General features: G+C 48.8%; 1 protein-coding gene across 2 annotated transcripts in view; it reads right to left on the bottom strand.

Moving 5' to 3' along the window:
- The window catches only part of LINGO1 (leucine rich repeat and Ig domain containing 1), a 226,098-nt gene that overhangs the window by 54,396 nt on the left and 150,046 nt on the right, over window positions 1-21,656 (bottom strand). For both annotated transcript variants that reach the window (XM_049852559.1, XM_049852558.1), the window contains one exon: window positions 14,634-14,719. The gene's annotated coding sequence lies outside the window, so the exon portion shown is untranslated. The remainder of the gene's footprint in view (window positions 1-14,633; window positions 14,720-21,656) is intronic.

Genomic DNA, 21,656 nt, shown 5'->3' with positions numbered 1-21,656 from the left:
TGTCCTTCCAGCAGCTTCCACAGCCACCCCACCCTATCTCTATAACCAGGGCCACCCACCTGGGTCTTTTGCAATTGACCTCAGAGCCTTTGCACAGGCTGCTCCCTTTGCCTGTAGTGCCCTTCCCTCTGTCAGCCTGAAAAGCCTTCTCTTTTCTTAATGAGCCTGTTTACATGTTTCCTTCTCTGTGTGGTCTTCCTCCCCCACCCCCTCCCTAGCAAGAGTCATTCAGCCCCACCATTCTCACCCCACATGACACTCTGGTACTTTCCACACTTGGCAAGGTTTATCCTGAACTGATCATGTCTGGTTATGGGTTTGTTCTGACTAGACTGTGGGGTCCCCCAGGGCAGGACCAAGACCTGCCCATCTCAGCAGCCTTAAGACCCACCACAGGGCCTAGCACCAAGCCCACCGCATCCAGCAAGGGTTTGTGAGTCAATGAATGAATGAATGAGTGAATTGAACATGTGAATAGTCTTGCAATCCCAGCGAAGTTTCCCAGGTCGAGACACAAACTGTCAAGGTCTGCTCACTGAGGGGGCTGCTTGTGTGTGTGTGGAGTGGGGGGCTGCCTCTCTGTGCCTTGGGAAGCCTTGCAGTCAGACACTGGCCCACTCTTTATCAAACACCTGCCACAGGTGAGACCCCTGGCCTCAGGGAGCAGTGCTCCTGGGGTGTCTGGCACACCAAGGAACCCACTGAGGGGGGCCACCAGGTCTGCATCAGAGCACAGCCACGAAGAGTGTGTTGTTACCACCATGACCCTTGCGTGCCTATTAATGTTGGGGTGCCTGCTTCAGGGCTAGTGCTGGGCTGGGGGCTGGGGCCAAGAAAGACACAGCTCCTGCCTGCCCTGGGAGCTCATGGGTAAGAGATGCAGGTGGAGTAAATGGCTGTATGTACTACAGCTGGAGGCAGACTAAGGTTTTAGCTCAGCAGGAGGGTTTGGGAGCCACATGGCCTGCTTCACACTGCCTACCACGTAATAGCCCTGTGATCCTGGGCAGTTAACTTAATTTTCCTGTACCTCAGTTTTCCTCATCTGTAAAATGGGGATGATAAGTACATTTAACACAAAAGGTGGTTATGAGGCTCAAATGCTTGTTAAGATGCTCTGAACAGTGCCTGGCACATAATAAGCACTCAATAAACAAGAGCTGCCGCTATGATTTTTTTATCATGAGTTTGGAGCAGCCTTGGATTAGGCATGCAGCAAACTGGCAGGCTGACAGCAAAGGAGGCCAGGAAGATGTCAAGGGCTGAGTAACTCTGCCTCTCCAGGTGATGGTTGGCTCAGCTTCGCCTGCTCAAGGAAGGGAAGAGATCTAAAGAGACATGCCTGGTGGAGGGGCACTGAGGCAAGCAATATGGTTGGGGAGGGGAAGGGAAATACTGGCCCAAGATTTCCCTGGGGGAGAAAGGAAGCCTGAAGTGGGTGGACCAGGAAGGACCCAGGAGGTCCCAATCTCAGCATCCTTAGGACTGCTAAGGGGGCTGGCACCAAGCACCCAGCACCAAGCACACAGCATACAGCAAATGTTTGTGAATGAATGCATGGATGAATTGAATGTGTGGGTACCCTTGTAGTCCCAGAGAAGTCGCCTAGGCTGAGACACAAGCTCTGGAGGTTGAAACAGTACATGGCTGAGAGGACATAGGCAGGGACCCCCAGATAGAGCTGTGGAGGCCACCAGTGGGTGTGGGGATCTGAGTGTGGGGAGCCTGCACGGGGGCATTGTCCCTGCTGAAGGTGAAGGGCAGAGGGCTGGGGGAGCTGCCCTTTCACCTCCAGCTATCGAGGAGGACATGGAGCCTCTGGGGCTGGTGTCTTGGGCTTTCCCAAGGACATAGGGGCTGTTATCTAAGCAGAATAAGGAGGACATGGGACCAAGGGTAAGGGAGGCAGCCTGGGCAGGGAACTCTGTTGGGGCTATACGGGGTGAGGGGTACTCCCAGTGGGCTGTGCCCAAGGAAGTAAGTGCCTGGAAGGGAGGTGGCTGGATGAAGGGGGGGCAGTTGACCTTGTTCTCTTGCTCAGCCCCCTGCTTCTCCCGCTCCCTCCCACCATCAGCCTTGTCAGTGTGACATTAACAGGCTGACATTAATAAGCCGGAGCTCCTCCACTTGTCTGCCTGATCAGGCCTCAACCGTGCAAGAATTGCTAATTACAGCCACAATAAGGAAATATCAATGATGGACATCAATATTATTGCCTCCTGTGGCCCTGACTGTTTATCTGGAGATGAAAGGCGCCTGGGCCATCTCTTCAGGACAATGCTAAGTGATGGCAGACGGGAGGAGAGCTCCCTGTGGAGAAGGGGACACCCTCCAGCTGGATTCATTCATTAAACAGGGCCTTTTTCCTCACAGCAGGCTCCCCTCCACTCAGGGCCCAGGGCTGGAGCTGGAGGCACATGGCTTGTACACAGGCAGGAAGCCCCAGTGATCTTATTCCTAGCCTGGCTTATCAAATGACTTCAGGCAGGTCTCTTCTCTCCAGGCCTTAGTTTCCTTATCTGTCAAATGGGTACGACAATTTCAGCCCAGCCTACCTTGTGAAATGTGGCTGAGTGAATGAGGTTCAAATGCAAGGCTTTGGAAGGGTGACCTCGGGACAAATGCAGGGGCTTCATGGCCAGGAAGAGACAGGTGGGGCGCTGGAGGGGCTGGGGGCAGCCACACAGGGACACACGTGTCCCAGGTCAATGAGCTCTCAGAAACAAACACCCTCCCCTCTCTGACCCCCTTCTCAAATCCTCAAGACTTTGTGAAAATTAAAAACAAAAGCCAGAGAGAAGACTTAAATATGCAGCAGGCCAGCTGCCGCCTGGCATGCCTGAGGCCCTGAGCTTGTGATACTTGCAAGCCTATTCAAACCCCATCTAAAACCCTGCGTGCAATGCCCGGGACAGGTTGAACCCACACACAGTGGCAGCCTATCTTCCACTGAGAGAAACTCACACCACCCCTCACCCCCATCAGAGAGACAAGGGTGTAGTCGAGAAGCTTCACGGACAACCCACGGAGCCAGGAGCAACATGCTACACACGGCGGTGCGTCCTCACAGAAGCAGGCACACACATTCAGGGACCTATACACAGGAATTAAGGTACACAGGCTAGCCATAAGCAAGTATACACACACCCAGAAACACACCCTCAAACACACACACACACATGAAAATACACATACAAGGTATGGTGTCTAACACTCACACACACACACAAACACAGGCATACAGTGTCTTAGGCTCAAAGTTGGTTTTTCGAGCCCATGAAAACCTCTCCCCATTGAGAAGAAAAAAGTCCCCCTGTAGCCACCCAGGCACACGTGGCCTCTCCAGCAGTAGCCAAGCCAAGCAGCAAAGATTAGGCCAGCCAGGAAGTGAAGCCCAGCATGGCCTGAATATTTCACGGGAGATTTTGCTTCACAGAAAATCCCTTCCTCACCTCCGTGCATGTCAGGGTGTAATTAGCAGAGCAGAAACCTGGGAGGCTGTGTGTGCAGCGGCTGGTCTGGCCCGGTTGCTCTAGGCGAGCCTGGAGGGTGAGGCCCTTCCTGCCTCTCACCTGCCCCTTCAGGGAGGAAATCCAAATGCCACTTTGGGATATGGAGTGTCCTGGCTTAGGGTCATATCTCCCCTAGCTCCTCGGACTCTGCCAGCCCCAGCTGAGGCAGGGCCATAGACTCTCCTCTTTTTGCCCCCACATCCACATCCCTCTCTCAGCTCTCTTTATTAGAGCTTAAAACCACTCCCTCATCTTCCTCTTCTCGCAAGCCACATTAAGCTGTTTGCAGTTCCCTGAGCAAAAGGCAGGCAGACACAGACAAAGGGAAGGTAAGCACAGATGAAGGGAGAAAGGGCATCTCAGGCTGGTCCCTGGATCCCTCCCCCGACCCACACCCCACCCCCTCCGGTGGGCTCGATCACCAGGGTGGAGAAGGGAGAGGTGGTTTCACAACTGCCTGCCTTTGCCCTCCACAGGAGCACTCTCCCTTACCACTTTTGCCTTAGAAAATGTCCACTCAGCCTAAGCTAAGCTCAGGTGGTATCTCCTCCAGGAAGGCCCCTGGGGCTCCTCCTCGGCTCCCTTAGCCTTAGTGTTTCCCTCCCTCACTGTTTTGTAACCAAAGGCTGAAAATTTAGATGTCTACAGGACCAGGGAGGAAAGGAAAGTGAGTGAAGGGGTCAAAGGTACTGCAATAGGGACCAGCCAGGAAGGAGGAGAACTGGAGAGCACAGGCATTTAAAACCAAACTGGTTGATGACCCAGCAATTCCGCTCCTAGGTATGGACCCAAGAGAATTGAAAACACATGTTCACACAAAGACCTGTACACAAATGTTCATAGGGCATCATTCCTAATAGCCAAAAAGTGGAAACGACCCAAATATGCATCAACTGGTGAATGGATAAACAAAATGTGGTACATACACACAATGGAATATTATTCTGCCCTAAAAAGGAATGGAGAACTGATCCATGTACAACATCGATGAACCCTGAAAACATGCCAAGTGAAAGAAGTCGGACAACAAAAGGCCACTTAATGTATGACTCAATTTATACAAAATATCCAAAATAGGCAAATCAAATCCACGGAGACCAAAAGTGGTCGCCAGGGCCTGGGGGGAGGGTGGAATAAAGAGTGATTGCTAATGAGTATGGGGTTTCTTTTTGGGGTGCTAAAATGTTCTGGAATTAGATAGCGGTAGTGGTTGCACAATCTTGTTAATACACTAAAAACCACTGACTTATATATTTTAAACCACCACCTGTCTGTCAGTTTGTCCTACTGTGGTGGCTGCATGTTGCTATGAAGCTCTGCACTGGTATTTCAAATACCAGCAGGATCATCCATGGTGGACAGGTTTCACTGAAGCTTTCAGACTAAGACTGGGAAGAAAGGCCTGCTGATCTACTCCCCCAAATTAGCCAGTGAAAACCCTATGGATCCCCCAATGGAATCTTGGATATAGTGCTGGAAGATGAGCCCCTTAGGTTGGGAGGCACTCAGAGGACACAGTGGCTGCAACAACGGACTTGAGCATACCAATGATCGTGAAGATGGCACAGGACCGGACAACATTTCATTCTGTTGTACTGGGGTCGTCAAGAGTTGGAGCCAACTCGACAGCAACTAGCAACAACAAACACTTTAAAATAGTAAATTCTATGGTATGTAAATTAATTTTTACATACTGAAATTGTTTTAATTTTTTAAAAGCCCAAATTGTTCTAAAATGCAACAAAACACATCCACAAGCCACATCCCTGACTGGGGCTGACAATTTCAACCTCTAGTTTATACAACTGTCTCCCCAGTAAGAGCAGAAGCTCCTGAGGGCGAGGTCCTACCTGTCCAGCCCAATGCTGGCACTCCAAGGGCAGGTGCCCAAGCCACCACAGTGACTACAGCAACCTGTTAACCTAGGCCACATCTCATGTTCTACAAAACTCCCCAGGCCAACTCTGGTCCTGAGCAATGGAGATATATCAGGCAAGGCCAATGAGGTCTATGTTCAAGGCCACCTCTCCCAGCAACATATGGCAAGCTGAAGGCAGAACCAGGGAGAGGAGCCAGGTGTCCTGACCAGGTGCAGCCTATGGGGTTGGGCCATAGCCCCTCACTTGTCTTCAGCATTCCCTCAGGGAGCCCCAGTGGCTTTCCATCAACCCTGGGCACGGTGGTGCAAAGATCTGGCCAGCCAGTTTCTCAGAGGCCTGAGTACAGCCTGGCTGGATGCTCTAGGTTGGCCAGGGGCAGAGGTTATGCCTCAAGGTCACAGAGGCCTGCGAGTAGGTTGGCCAACCATCCTGGGACTGAGAGGTTTCCTGGAACATAGAACTTTTTTGTGCTAAAAGTGGGACAGTTGGTCACCATACCTGTGAGGGATCCATCCCCTTTCTCCACCAGGTGGGGGAGTCCACAGAAGGTGGGCTTCTTCTCTTCCCTGAGACACTGTCTCTCCCTTCCTGTCAGGTTTACCTCTTCTCTGTCTTAGTTTCCCTCAGGGTCCTGCCCATCTTAGGGCTGCCTGTCTGCAGAAAGGAATCCTCTCTTTCAGTTTCTCCTTTGGTTTTCTTGAGGGACAGTAGGTTTCCAGAACCAGCCTGTGAACCCTTGTGTTTGTGGAGATGCCTGTGGGCCACCAGGCAGAAGGAGTGAGAAGGGTGGAGGCAGCGGGCAAGGCCCTTCACCCTGCTGCCTTCAGCCACACCTCCCCATAGACCATTAGCTCCCTGAGGGCAGGCACTATTTTCTGTTTTGTTCACAGCTATACCTCTGGGCCTGGAAGACTTGTTGTGTTGTTGTAAGGTGCCTCGAGTCAGCTCTGACTCATAGTGACCCTACATACAACAGACTGAAACACTGCCCAGTCCTGCCCCATACTCATGAACGTTGTTATGCTTGAGCCCATCATTGCAGCTACTGTGTCAATCCATCTTGCTGAGAGTCTTCCTCTTCTTCACTGTCCCTCTACTTTACCAGGGACTGGTCCCTCCTGATAACATGTCCAAAGTACGTGAGTCAAAGTCTCACAATCCTTGCTTCTAAGGAGCATTCTGACTGTACTTCCTCTAAGACAGATTTGTTCGTTCTGCTCGCAGTCCTTGGTATATTCAATATTCTTCACCAACATCATAATTGGAAGAGTAGGAGTCCAGTAAATATTTGCTGAATGAATGATTGAGCCTATTTTCCACTCTAGGATCCCCTGGGAGATGTCTGAACTGCTGAAGAAAAAAGAGTTTGGAAACTACTGGCCTCTGGAATAAATTCTGGAGTCTTCAGAGTGCATCTGGGTACCTCAGGGTCTGACTGCCAGAGACTGGGTGTAAGGCCAGAGAAGGAGCAGGGTGGGCATAGGGAGAGGACAGAGGAGGTAGAGAATGGAGGGAGGAGGAGGACATGGGGAGGAGAGGGAGGAGGTAGAAAGAGGAGGGAGGAACTGCTTTTAGCCCTAGGGTCCTAGGAAGGCAAAGCCCAAGTCAGAAGACCTGATGAAGGAACTGGGAAGCCAATCACTTTAAGACACATGATGGCCGCCAAAGCAGCTTGGTCTTTCCTGGGCAGAGTGAGGTGAAGGGGGAAGGAAGTCCCTCTGGAAAGGAACCCCAGCTTTAGAGAAGCAGTCACAGGCCCTTTCTACCCTCCCAACGTCAGCCCCAATGTGCTAGCCCCAAGCAGCAGTACAGTGGGCAGAAACAATACCCACCTGGGACATACCTGGGCCTCCTATTATGTCCTAGTTCAGGCTAAGGAGTTCAGCCAATCTTGGAGTTCTAAGTTTCCTCTTCCCCAGGGCCAAAGACAGTCCTGACCCTCCTGACCCTGGTTACAGACTGAGCCCTGACCCCTGCCCTACACTGAGCCCGGACCCTGGTCACAGGCTGAGTTCCGACCTGGTCATACCCTGAGTCTTGACCCTGGACATACACTGAGGCCTGATCCTGACCACGCACTGAGCCCTGACCCTGAGCACACACAGAGCCTTGACTCTGGTTACACACTGAGCCCTGATCCTGGTCACACACTAAGCCCTGATCCTGGTCACACACTGAACCCTGATCCTGGGCACACACTGAGCCCTGATCTTAGTCACACACTGAGCTCTGATCCTGGCAGGGTAGACTGGCCCTCAAAGAACTAGAGGAGGCTCCAGGTGCCTTGACCTCTTTTCCTACTACTTCTCAGGCCTGGGTGACAGATCAGGTCTGTGGGTGTCAGAGATGAGTCCCACGTCTGAATGACTGCTGGCAGCTGGTGCTCGAAGTGGCTCATGGGCTGCTGATTTCCCAATTTTCCTGAAATTGAGCACGTGACAAGCCTCCTCTGGTAGGGGGACACAGCAGGTGTCTAATAGATGCCAGCTCCCTCTGTGAGCCCCAACTTCAGGTTTCTGCAGAAAAGCTGACACTCCCCTCCCGCTCTGTAGCGCTGGCCCCCTCAGCTCTCCTCCTGCCATCTCACCCACAGGGATGGCTCCACCTCTCTTTCTTTCCCACCCAGGCCCCGGACAGAGCTGTGAATTGCTGGGTACCTGCCCCCTCCCCTCTAGCTCCCCCTCCCTCCTGGCCTTTCCCAACCCAGATACACATCACATGGGCCCCCATTCAGTGCCCTCAGCTGGCTGTCAGCTAATCCCTGCAGAGGTGTTAACTGATAATTAAGATGTTAGCTGTAAACTTAACGTGTGATTCTCTGCCAGGAGTATTTTGGTTTTAACAGGTTGTTCTTGGAAATGGGTAAACCTTCAAGACCTGGCCAAATGGCAAGGGAGGATGCAAAGTGGAGTAGGTAGGGCTGTATTTTGTACCTGGAGCCCTGCCAACCTTCCTGAAATGGACGGAAGGCTGGGAGCCACAGAACCAGGGACAGAACCAGGGCATAAGAGCTGGGGAGAGCTGCCTTCCGGTCTCAGTCCCACCACCTAGGAGCTGATGACACTGGACACGTGATGAAACCCCTCTGAACCTCAGTTTCTTCATCTGCAAATGGGAAGATAGAATACCAGCCTTGCAGAACTGTGGTACAAGCTGACAGTTCCCACACCCAGCACATAAGAGGCCCTCAGGACATGAGAGCCCCTGTCCCTAAGTGCCTTTTGCCTTTTCCCCCTTCCCCCATTGAAGGTAAATTTGTGTCATCTCCACTCCTTCTACCTCCTCCGTCTCTACCCCTAGTCAATCACTAAGTCAATTCTCTAGACTTCCTAAATCTCTTCCCAGGCAAAGATCAACAGCAAGACCTGGACAGACACAAGACTATGGGGACATTTAGCAGATGACAGGAGTGGAGCTTCAGAGCAGTGGGGAGAGGAAAGCTTACTCAATAAACAGTGCTGAAAGAACTGGTTAGCCATTTGGAGAAAACACTTAGATCCCTACCTCAAGCCACACACTCAAATGCATTCCAGATGAACTACAGATTTAAGCATTTTAAAATATCACAAACAACTAGAAAACAATGTAGGAGAATCGTTTGAAAAATTTTCAGTGAGTAAGACCAGAAACTCTAAGGAAAAAGGTTGACTGGTTGGACCACGGGGCAAGTTTAACCCTTTGAGGGGTTAAAAAAAAAAAACAGAAAAAAAAAAAAAAACTGAAAAATTATTTGCAACACATGACAGCTAAAAGGTTAAATTCCTTAATCCCCTAATCAATCAATTTGCTCTTGCAAATCAATAAGATGCATTTTACTCTCCTTCGTCCCCTCTGGCCCCCCAACATCACTGAAACCATTCTCACCAATGTCACCCACGACCTCGCAATTGCTAATGCAATGATCAGTTCTCAGTCCCATCTTACTTGACCTCTTAGCAGGATTTGACACATGCTTGAAACAGATCTTATCCTTGGCTTCCAGGACACCTTATCTGCCTGTTTCTCCTTCAGCTCACTGGTTGGTCCTCCTCAGTTGCCAGAAAAGTTCCTCTTCAGCTCCCCAAGCTCTAACTGATGGAGGTCCCACGGCTCGGTCTTTGGACCTCTTCCCTTTTCTACCTATACTCACTGCTTTGCTGACTGGATTTAAATACTGGCTTTATACTGATGACCCCAAATTTCTATCTTCAGCCAGACTACTCCCCTGAACCGAGTCCCATGTATCCAACTGTCCACTCTCCATCTCTACTTGGATGTCAACTGGCATCTCATGTGACATGTCCACAGCCAGGGCTGGCTTCAAGGCATGTGATCTGTGGACCTGGGGGTCAGAAGGGCCCCACACTTATTTATTTTTTCATTTTTTTTGACAAGGGGCCCCACATTTTAGTTTTGCACCTGTTATGTAGCTGATCCTGTCCACAGCTGAGCTCCTGCTCTGCCCTGTGCCAAACCTGCTCCTCCTCACTCTTCCTCATCTCTGTTGATGGTAACCCCATCCTAACAGTTAACTTGGGCCAAAACCCTTGGAACGGTCCTTGGTTCCTTTCTCTCTACCACTGACACCATCACAATCTGTCAGACAGGGCTAGATTGAGGCAAGTGAGGGCCCTAAAACTGATGATCTGTGCTGCCCTCTCCTCTGCTTATTCATGCATTTGAACAGAATATGTGAGTTACAAATAATCCGAGAAGCTGGACTGTATGTAGAAGAACGTGGCATCAGGATTGGAGGGAGACTCATTAACAACCTGCGACACGCAGACAACACAACTTGTGGAAAGCAAAGAGGACTTAAAGTAGTTACTGATGAAGATCAAAGACTACAGCCTTCAGTATGGAGTGCACCTCAACATAAAGAAAACAAAAATCCTCACATCTGAACCAATAAGCAACATCATGATAAATGGAGAAAATACTGAATTTGTCAAGGGTCTGTTTCACTTGCATCTACAACACCACAGAAGCAGCAGTCAAGAAATCAAACAATGCATTGCATTGGGCAAAACTGCTGCAAAAGACCTCTTTAAAGTGTTAAAAAGCAAAGATGTCACTTTAAGGACTAAGGTCTGTCTGACCCAAGCCCTGGTGTTTTCAATAGCCTCATATACATTTGAAAGCTGGACAGTGAATAAGAAAGACGGAAGAAAAATTGATGCCTTTGAATTATGGTGTCCACAAAGAATATTGAATACACCACAGACTGCAAGAAGGACAAACAAATCTGTCTTGGAAGAAGTACAGCCAGAATGCCCCTTAGAGGTGAGAATGACAAGACTTCATCTCACATATTTTGGACATGTTATTAGGAGGAAGCAGCCCCTGGAAAAGGACATCATGCTTAGTAAAGTAGAGGGTCAATGAAATAGAGGAAGACACTCAGTGAGATAGATTGACACAGTGGCTGCAATGATGGGCTCAAATATAACAACAATTATGAGGATAGCACAGGATGGGGAAGTGTTTCATTCTGTTGTACACAGGGTTGCTCTGAGTCAGAACCAACTCGAAAGCACCTAAAAACAACAAGAACAATATGTGTGCGCGTGTCTTAGTTATCCATGATGTAATTTCTTTTTAAATGCAACTATGATACTAGCATGAATGAAAAAGTGGCATATGTCATTTTAATGGAATGAGATGAACTGGATTATAAAATTTTTAGTGGATGCAGGTACTAATATTTTTACTATATCCCACATATTCTGCAACAAAGAAAATGAGTCAGTGAACTTAGTTGTTTCAACAATCAATGTAAAACTCTGTTGACCTCCCACAACAAAAAACTGACTTCCTCCAATTTTGCTTTAAATGGTTCATACTTCAATTTTGATGCTTTGGACAACTGGTGCCCCTGTTTTGTTGATGCCCAAAGCACGTGCTTACCTTGCTTATGGGGTAATCCATCCCTGCTGTCAGTAAATTCTATCAGCTCTACCTTTAACACACATCTGTAATCTACCCACTCTTCACCACCTCCACCGGGATCCCCTAGTCCAAGCCCCCCACCTCTTCTCTAGATCTTTTTGTCAGCCTCTTGACTGGTCTCTCTGCTTCCACTCTAGCCCCTCTTCGCAGAAGCCACAGTGGTCTGGTTAAAATGGATTTTAGTTCTTATAAAAAGACCAGACTTAATGGTCTGACTAAGACTAGAAGGACCCCAGAGGCCATGGTCCCCAGAACTTCTGTTAGCCCAAGACAGGAACCATTCCCAAAGTCAACTCTTCAGACAGGGATTGGACTGGACTATGGGATAGAAAATGATACTGGTGAAGAGTGAGCTCCTTGGATCAAGTAGACACATGAGACTATGTTTGCAGCTCCGGTCTGGAGAACACATGAGTGGGCAGAGGGGAGCAGAAGCTGGCCAAATGGACACGAAAAGAGAGAGTGGAGGGAAGGAGTGTGCTGTCTCATTAGAGGGAGAGCAACTAGGAGTATATAGCAAGGAGTTGATAAGTTTTTGTATGAGAGACTGACTTGGTTTGTAAACTTTCACCTAAAGCACAATAAAATCTTTTCTTAAAACGCATTTTCGATGACATCATATCAGTAATGAGAATCTTCCATGGGTCCACATTTCATTTTGAGTAAAAGCAAAGTCCTTATGGTGGCCCACAAGGCCCTGCATGATCTGGCTCTTCATTCCCTCCCTGGCCTCATCCCCACCCTCTACCGCCCCAGCCACCCTGGCTTTCTCAGTGTGCCTTCAACAGGCCAGGCCTGCTGGTGACTCAGGGCCCTTTTACTTGCTACTCCCTCTGTCTGGAACACGCTTCCCCCAGACATCCACAGGACTCACTTTCGCTTCCTGCAGGTCTTTACTTAAATGTCACCTCTCAGCCAGGCCTGGCCACCACCTCTAAATTTGCCCAGCACTTCTCATTCCCTTTCCTTAGCACTTAACATTCCCATACACACTACATTTCACTATTTTTGTTTCTTCTTAGCCGTCCCTCCTCCACTAGAGCATACATTCCACAGAGCAGGTATTTTTTTGTCAGTGTCGTTTGTTGTTAGGTCCCTAACCAAAACAGTGCCCAGTACATAGTAGGTGCTCAGGAAGTACTGAATGAATGGATAGTAGAATATACCAATAGAAAAACGAAGAAGTAGAAATGGCTGACAAGCATATGCAAATATGCCCAATCTCATGAATGAACAAAGAAATGTAAAACAAAGTCATTTTCACCTATCAGGTTGACAGGCATTTAAGTGATTGATGATGTGCACAGTCACCCGCTTTGTGTGAGTGGGAACCAGCACCACCTTTCTGGAGGTCCATCTGACTGCATGGACAGTATGCTAAAATGGGCGTGCCCTCTCGCCCAGGCTGTCCACTTCCAGAAACATCCCTGAAGAACCCATAACACAAGTACACACAGATGTATGCACGGGGAGGTTCCTTGAGTGATGTTTATAAATATTCAAATGCCAGAAACAACTTAAATGGCCACTGACAGGATTAATAATTGATAAATAATTTACAGACCATTCATACAACGGATGTAAGAGGATGGGGAATAAGTCTGCGGAAGAACCTGGAATGATCCACATGCTATATTGTTAAGTGAAAATCAAATGACAGAGCATTATAACTAGTATGATCCCATTTTTTTTTTAGATATATTTATAAGTGCATAGAAAAAAAGTCTGGAAGGATATACATGGAACTGTTAGCAGTGGTTAGCCCTGGGGAGGAAGAGAGCATGCAAAGGGCTCAAACTTCATGCTTTAAATACTTTTAGATAGATAGATAGACAGACAGACAGATAGATAGATGATAGATGACAGACAGATGATAGCGAGATAGATGACAGACGGACAGACAGATAGATAGATAACCTATAGAAAATATACTACCTTAATAATCAGAAAATTATTTCACTTAGGGAGAAAACATCTCCTGTGGCTCCCTGATGTTAAAGGATGCAGAAACAGGACATTCCAAGCCCTCCATTGTCCATCCTTGCCTCATCCCGTTACCCATGCCCTGCCCCTCACACCTTCAAGCTCTCCGAGTTCCAAGCTCATGAAACAATTTTCTATTCCTGGAACAGACCGATTCCTTTCACAGCTCCACGCCTGTCTCACAGCTCTGTTCACAGGTGCGAAGCCCCAGCCCACCCCACCCCGTGACCTCCTCAGCCTGGACTCTGCTGACAGAGAGCCAGAGGGTGAAAGAAGAGAAACCCTTCTGTGTCCCATCCCAACAGCCAGAACTGCTGCTCTCACCTCTGGCCCAGAACTCCCAGGTCTCAGCCCCAGAGATGGCCTGAGGGACCTGGGGGTGAAAAAGTGCCCACTGATCGTGGCCTGAGCAGGCCGGACCACCCCTGGCTCCAGGACGCCTGCCATCGGCACTGGAGGCACTGGTCAGAAGAGGCCGAATGGCCAGAAGAGGAGGCTCGGCTAGAGTTGCTATATTTAGCAATTAAAATGGTATGTCTCATAAAATATTCAGGACATACTTATACTAAAAAATTATTTGTTGTTTGTCTGACATTCAGATTTAACTGAGTGGCCTGTATTTTATCTGGCAACTCTAGTCCTCACCCATCCAGCCGTAAAGGAGCCTGGCACCAAGCAGAAAGCCTCCACCTTGGACTCCCGGGAGCCTCTGAGAAATGCTGCCTGCCAGGGGCGCATTCCTGGGCTGGGAGGAGCCTCTCCTCTGGAGGAGTCCCTCAGCGAGCTGGGAACTTTCCAAGTAAGAGCCGCCATTCATGGAAACACACAGAGCAAGGCTGCACATACAGCAACGCATGGCAGCAAAAATCCAGGGCGATAGCAAGGGGAGTGGAGCCACAGATGCAAAACCTCCTACAGCCACAGCACTCGGCAGGTGTGTACAGCCAAACCGCAGGCAGTGGGCAAGTGACAGCGAAACCGGGGTTGGAGAAATTATGTGTTCTATGAGTCGGAACCAACTTGACACAACCAACAACAACACGGTCTTTCAGCCCCGAAGGACACAGCCTGGTGAGGAAGGGCGGCTGCTGGGGTGGCCAGCCTTCTCAGGTTTAGGAACTTCACTATAGGAGAGCTACTGCTGCTGGGGCCTTCAAACCTCACATGTGTCCCCCACACCCTGCCATTGCCCCTGGCAGGGGCTCATTAATCGAGAGCCAGGCTGGGTTAGGGGCCCAAGGATGAGTCAGCCTAGCCCTCACACCCAAAGCATTCCCCCTTCGGCGCAGAGCCATGAGGCAGGGACATGAGCCCACCTCTCTCCCCTTACCTGGGTCAGACGGCAGCGGGAGGCAAACAGATGGGCCTCTGGGGGCCCGGGGAGCGGCAGTCTGTCTGTCTTGGTTCCAGCATGCACTGTGGAGGAAGAACAGGCAGGTAAATGCAGGCAAAGATGGAGCCTCCCGCCTCAGCACAGGTTCCCGAGAGCAGATCAGGATCCCCCAGCCCAGCTTGGGTTCAATGGTGCCTCCTGCCTCAGGTATGGGCCTCAAGGCACCAGCCTCCCTCCGTACCCCACACCCCTTCAGTGGCCAGCCCTTGACTGATCACAGCCCCAGAGGCATAAACTCCCTGGCCTGGCATTCAAGTCCAGGTCCTCCTCTCCATCTCCCAATGTCCCCCACAGGCCAGCCCCACCTCTGCGCTCCTGTTCACACTGCTCTCCTGACATACTCACACACGCAAATGTACAAATGGGCTAACTCCACCCCATTCTCTCTGAGGTTCCCATCGCTCCCCGTCAGGTCTGTCCCACTACCTCTCAGAACTATCACTTACATGTTCTCGCCATTGGTACTCCTCAACCCAGGTGTCTGGCATCCACCCCCCTACCTGCACAATACCCTTGGCAAGGTCCCCAGGACCCCATCTGCCCATGCTAGGCACACACACCAGCCCCCTGCCTCAGGCTGGCTGACTGACCACCCCCTCCTGTGGGAAGCATTTTCTCTTGCCTTGGCTTCCTGACCCGGCCTTCCTCGCTTTTTCCTCACACTCCTCCACACTCCTAGACACCTTCATAAGCTTCTGTGTCCCACCCTTCCCTCTGCTCTCCTCCCTTGGCCATCTTGCCTATACTCATGCTTCAGTCACCCTCTCCCTGTACCCCCCAGTGGCCCCATCACATCCGGAGGAGACTCGAAGCCCCCTAGCCTGGCCTACAAGGAGGTATCCAATCCTCCCCAACCTGTCCCTCTCACTCCTCCTTGCTCACTGGGCTCACTCCAGCCACACTGGCCGCCTTGCTACTCTCTCTGCCTCCTCCGGATCTGCACCTGCTAGGCTCCTCCTCCTCATCCAGGTCTCAACTCAGAAAGCCTTCCCTGACCTGACCACCCCCTCCCCCACAACATCTCCCCCACCCCCGTCTGAGGGAGCTCCCCTCACCCCAAGGCCACACCACCCCGACTGATTTATTTATAAATTTGGTTTTCCCTGATTCAATAATCCCACAGTGAACTTTTTAAAGTCAGGTTTATTGAGGTATAATTTACATACAGTAAAATCTGCCCATTTTAGAGAACAGTTCTGAGAGTTTTGACAATCGTGTATATAGCTGTGCAACTACTACCACCACAAACAAAATAAAGAACAATTCTCTCACCCTCAAAATTTCACTCTTGCTGTCCCTTTGAAGTCAACCCCATCCGCACTCCCAGCTCCTGGCAACCACTGATCTGTTTTCCATCCTTGTGGTTTTATCTTTTCCAAAATGTCATGTAAATGGAATCATCTATATGTAGCCCTTTCAGTCTGGCTTTGTTCACTTAGATAATGCATTTGAGATTTATTTGTACTGTTGCTTGTTCAGAATTTTTTTGTTTTCATTGCTGAGTAGTAGACCATTATTAGTTCATTCACCAATTGAAGGACATTTGGTTGGTTGGTTGGTTATGGTGAGTGTATTTTTAACTTTATAAGAAACTGCCAAATTGTTTTCCAAAGTGGTTGTACCACCAGCATTCCTATTAGCAATATATGAGAGTTCTAGTTGCTCTGTATCCTTGTCAACACTTGGTATTGTCAGGTTTTGTTTTTTAAGTCATTGTAATAGAAGTGTAGTGGTATCTCATTATGGCCTTAATTTGCATTTCCCTAATGACTAATGATGTTGAACACCTTTTTGTGTGCCTGATTTATATTTTACAGTACATCATTATTTGTAATTATCATCTCAACTCATTCATTTGCTTGTTTATTTTCCATTTCCCCTCTCATTTGTGAGAGCAAAGACCTTGACATCTACTCCAACAGCACCTAGATCAGCACCTGGCACTTGATGGTGATGATGAAGATGATGATGATAGCTAACAGTTAAAGAGCCCTTACTGTGAGCCTAGCACTGTTTGAGCACTTCACATATATTAACCAATTTAATCCACACAACTACCCAAGGAGATAAAGGCTATAAGTATTCCCATTTTACAGAGGAGAAAATAGGCAGAGGGGAGAAGTAACTAGCCCAACGTCACAGCACTAATAAGGTGCTGATCCAACCTTCAATCCCAGGTGTTCTGGTGTCAGAATCTACATTTGTAATCAGTACGTTACATGGCCCATAGTGGTCACTCAATAGGTATTTGTTGAAAGAACAAAAGCATGGAAGAAAGCCAACAACTTCCAATTTTCTCTCCAGACTAGTGTTCTCCTGGGTTTGAGACCCTTAGATACAGTGGCTTCTGAATATCTCTTCCTGGTTTTTCTCCCTCCAAAACTGAACTCATTCTCACTACCAATCCTGCTTCCCCTCCAGGGAAGTTCACCTTAGGGGATGGTGTTGGTACTGAAAGTGATCAATGGGGTAGGAGAGAGAGTCAACCCCAGGCCTGGACCACAGCACAGGGTGGTGGATGCAGGAGCTGGGCCTACCATGGGCTCGTTTATCCATGGGGGACTCCTCCACAAAGATTTTCCCATCAGGACCCTCTGAGTCACTGTAGGCCTCCCTGGCCTCAGTCACCCCAGGTGGAGGGACCGAACAGGAAGTCATAGTCTTGGCTCTCCTGAAGCCCATGCTCTGAGAGTGGTCCCATAACACCCCTCATACCAGAGAAGTTTACTGTTCACTGAGTGTCTGAGGGCTCCCACCATTTCCTCTGTCCCCTTACAGTTAGTGGGGGCCATATGAGAAGTTCTGGCCAATGGGCTGTGAGCAAAAGTGATACGTGTCACTGCTGGGTCAAAGCATTTAAGAACCAGAGTGTGACTCTATAATTCTCTTCTCTGCCACAGTGACTGAAGGAGGCCACATGTTCCAGATGGGGCAGCTACTAGATGGCAGAGTTTCTATCAGCCTGGGTGCTTGAGTTACTGTGTGGACCAGAGCTCCACCACGCCCCTCTCCCCACTGGACATGTCATGTGAGGTCAGAGGGCAGAGGAGGAAAGCAGGGAACTTTGTTGCATTAAATCACTGAGAGTTCAGGGAGTACTTGTCAGTGCAGCACAACTTTGCCTATCCCAGTACATCCCCACTGGCCAGCAGGGGAGCAGAGCCTACCCTACTTGGTTTGAGATCACATTTGGATGGCTTTCTGGATAAGAGAACTCAGGTCCTTTTGGGAGTGAGGATGGCGAGATTTTGTCTTGCTTCCTTTGGACACATCATTAGAAAAGGACATACATAGTGTCTGGTAAAGTTGAGTGTCAGCAAAAACGAGGGAAACCCTCAGCAAGATGGACTGACGCAACAGCCACTACAATGAGCTGAGACATCAAAAATCAGGGAGACGGGGCAGGACCAGGCACTGCTTCCTTCTGTTATACGTGAGGTTGCCACGAGCTGGTGCCAACCCCACAGCAACTAACAACCCTTTCTTTCTTCCGGGTCGCCCACCCAGGAGAAAGACAGGGAGCTCCCAGGCCCTGGTGAGGATCTGCCAACAGGACAACCCTACATGAAGAAGCGAGGTGTGAGCTGAGGGGGGCTGTGGCATCTCTGCAACAGGTGGGGCCTTGGCCCACATTCAAAAGCCCTGGACTTGACTTTAGAACAAAGGCTGGGTGTGTTCAGAGCTTCATCCCTGACTCAGGTCTGGGACCAGCTCTCAGAATGGCCCTGGGGCCCCCAACTCAGAAGAACCTTGGCCCTGGATGGAAAACTTAGGGGAAAAAGGAAGATTCCAACAGGGCCTTGGAGCTGCAAATGAGGACAATGAGATGACAGCTTAATTGTAGATTCATAGTTGGAACTTGCGGTGCTTCACTTGGGCAATTATCACCTTAAATGTTGTATGCTCCTGTGGGGCACCAAGGGGCCAGGGAGAAGAAGAAGCAACCCCTCAAGATAAAAACGGGGCTGACAGGTGATCCATGTGAGAGCCTCAAGTTGAAAGTTCTTAATGTCTAGAAGCACCCTTCTCCAAGAAGGAAGGCTTGGCTGCAGTGTAATACACTGTTCCCCCCACCAGTGGGTACCAGATAGCTTCTTTGAGGCCATTAGAAAAGACTTTCATTGTGAGGATTTTTCCAGCAAACTTGAAGTTTCTGGCATGTGAGCACTAGATGCTGGGAAGATTGGCGGTTCAAACCCACCCAGAGGTGCCCTGGAAGAAAGGGCTAGAAATCTGCTTCTGAAAAGTCACAGTCTTGAAAACTCTATGGAGTGCATTTCTACTCGGCAACATATGGGGTTGGCATGGGTCAGAATCGATTCAACTGCAGGTGGTTTTTTGGTTTGCTGGAGGGTACTGAGAGTGTTCTGCCATCCTTTTGGTTAAGAATAAAAAGGATGTGACTGATAGAGTGTAACTGAAAAAAGAAAAAATCACACAAGGAAATGGGCAATAACCGTGGCTAGATTAACAGAATTCTAATTGGATCCATTCTTTGCCATGAGGACTTATTTACTTGGAAGTTTATCTTGATAATGAGATATCCATAGTGGTGAATTTGGTGATTTTCTGTAAATTTTTTTGGCAGAGGACAAATTTAAATTGGGTGCAGGCTTGGCTTTTAACCCAGTTTGGACACCTAGCACCCCCTCCATGGCCGCAAGATTTGCTCAGATATGCTCACAATAAGGAATTGTGCTCTGGAATTTGCTGTGCTTCCTGCTTTTGTTTCCTGTGGACAAGTTTCCCGAGCCATGATGGCTGAGAATTACTTGTCCTGGAATCGAGGATCCAGTGACAGTTTGTGGCTAGACTAGAAACTCAGCTGGGCTGGGGTCAGCTCAGATCCCCGGCTCAAAAGTCCACTGGAGCATCCTCACTCAGGGAGGAAGGGGCTTTTAACACTTGGACTTGTGCGATCTGGTTCTCAGAAACTGGGCAATGTTGGGATGAATGCACAGGCCCATGGAAAATGCCTGACCAGAACAGCTTGGGTGAGGATTACCTAAGTGCGACATCAATCGTTTTTCCAAGAATGGTTTTGCTGATTGTTGGGCTTTAATTCATTGTCTGCCAAGGGTTTGGGGGCTGAAAACAGAAGACAGAGGTTCAAAGGTAAATGTTGAATGAAGTTCCTATGGGGAACTGAGGAAGAGCCAGCACAAGAATGAAGTGACAGGGGGAGGGAGGGTAGAGGGAGAAAAGGAGAAGGTGCAGCAGCATAGACACTGAGGTGAAGGGTGGGCACCATCACCATTGTCATTGTCATCAGAGATGGCATCCAATGATCCCTCAGTGCACTAAGCCCTTGACAAGCACTATCTCATTTAATTCCTGCAGCCACCCTATGTGGTGAGTACTATTATTATCCCCATTTTTGGGATGGGCAAACTGAGGCACAGAGAAATGAAGTAACTTGCCCAGTAAGTGATGATGCCATGTTTCAAACCCAGGCAATCTGGCTCTAGTGCTCACGCCAGGAGCCCCTGATGAAACTGGGTTGGTCAGGTTAGAAATGAATTAATGGCTCCTCCGTGCCCTGGCAAGAATTCTGTCTGTGGATGGTTGGATCTAGATTAATGAAAAAACCCTCTTTCTGCCACTTATTAGCTTTGTGACCTTAAGTAAATTAGTTAACCTCTCTGAATCTGATTCTTTGTCTCTAAAGCTATACTTCATACGGGAGTGGAGATTGAAGAGTGTGTGCAAGTGTGTGTGTAGTGCCTTGTACAGTACTTGGTAAAGAGTAAAAAGTAGACACTCCATAAAAGTAGACACCCGGCAGGGAACCAGAGCATATGCGCCCATCTCCAGAACTTCCAAACCCACAATGTGTCTTGCTTCGGTGGGTGGAGGTGGAGCACGTACACGTGTGTACATATATGTGCTCATATAGACACTTGATGGCATCAGCCACACAGTCCCCCAAGCCAAACACCCAGGCTTCATGTCAAAGTCATCTTCTCTCTTTCCCTGTTGCTCACACAGCCTATCACCATGGTCAGCCAATTCCTGGGTATTTCTCAAACTCATCCCCTTCTCAACTCTCCCCACCCCCACCCACTACAGTGGTCTCAGCTGCCACATGTCCTCTTGCTTTTGTTCCCCCTTCACCAGTGGCAATCAGGGTTACCTTTCCCAGTTACAAATCCGACCTCATTCCAGCTCCACTTCAAACCCTTACGGGGAACCTTGCCAAGCAAGACGTGAAACTCGAGCCCTGAGGAGAAGTCTGACAGATTTGACTAAACAGAGATCTAAAGCTTCTACTATATATGGCCAAAGATATCATAAACAAAAGTTAAAAAAGACAAATGGCAGACTAGGGAGAATATTTCCAACACACATAACAGACAGAAGTTTTAAAATCCCTAATATACTAAAAGCTCCTTTACATCAATAAGAAAAAGGCCAAAAGAAAAGAAAAACGAGCAAAGGATATGAATGGTCAATTCACAGAGGAAGAAACACAAATGGTCAATAACCACATGAAAACTTACTCTGCCTTGCTGGGGAGAAGGAAAGTAAGTGTTGAAACCACAGGAAGCTATTTTCTAGGATTGGCAAAAATTAAAAGGATTGATAATGTGCAGTGCTGGGGATGGTATGGGGAGATGGTCACTCTCATATACCAAGGGTGGGAGCTTAAACAGGCCCAAATTTTGAAGAGCCATACAGCAGCACCTATCAAAATTTAATAAGCATACTCTTCACCTCATCAATTTCACATCTAGAAGTCTATCTTACAGAAATGCTTACACGTATCAGCAAGATATATATAGACATGGATATTCACAGAGCCATTATTTGTAACAGTGAAAAATTGAAGACAACCTAAATATCCATCAACCCGGGATTAGTTACGTAAATTACGTGACATCCAAACAATGGAACATTAGGTAACGATTAAAAAGAGCACACCGGGTCTGTATGCCCTGACGCTGACAGATGCTTCCAATA

The sequence above is a fragment of the Elephas maximus genome, chromosome 13 (genome assembly GCF_024166365.1).
Source record: "Elephas maximus indicus isolate mEleMax1 chromosome 13, mEleMax1 primary haplotype, whole genome shotgun sequence".
NCBI classification, from domain to species: domain Eukaryota; kingdom Metazoa; phylum Chordata; class Mammalia; order Proboscidea; family Elephantidae; genus Elephas; species Elephas maximus.
This window is presented reverse-complemented; position numbering and strand designations above follow the sequence as displayed.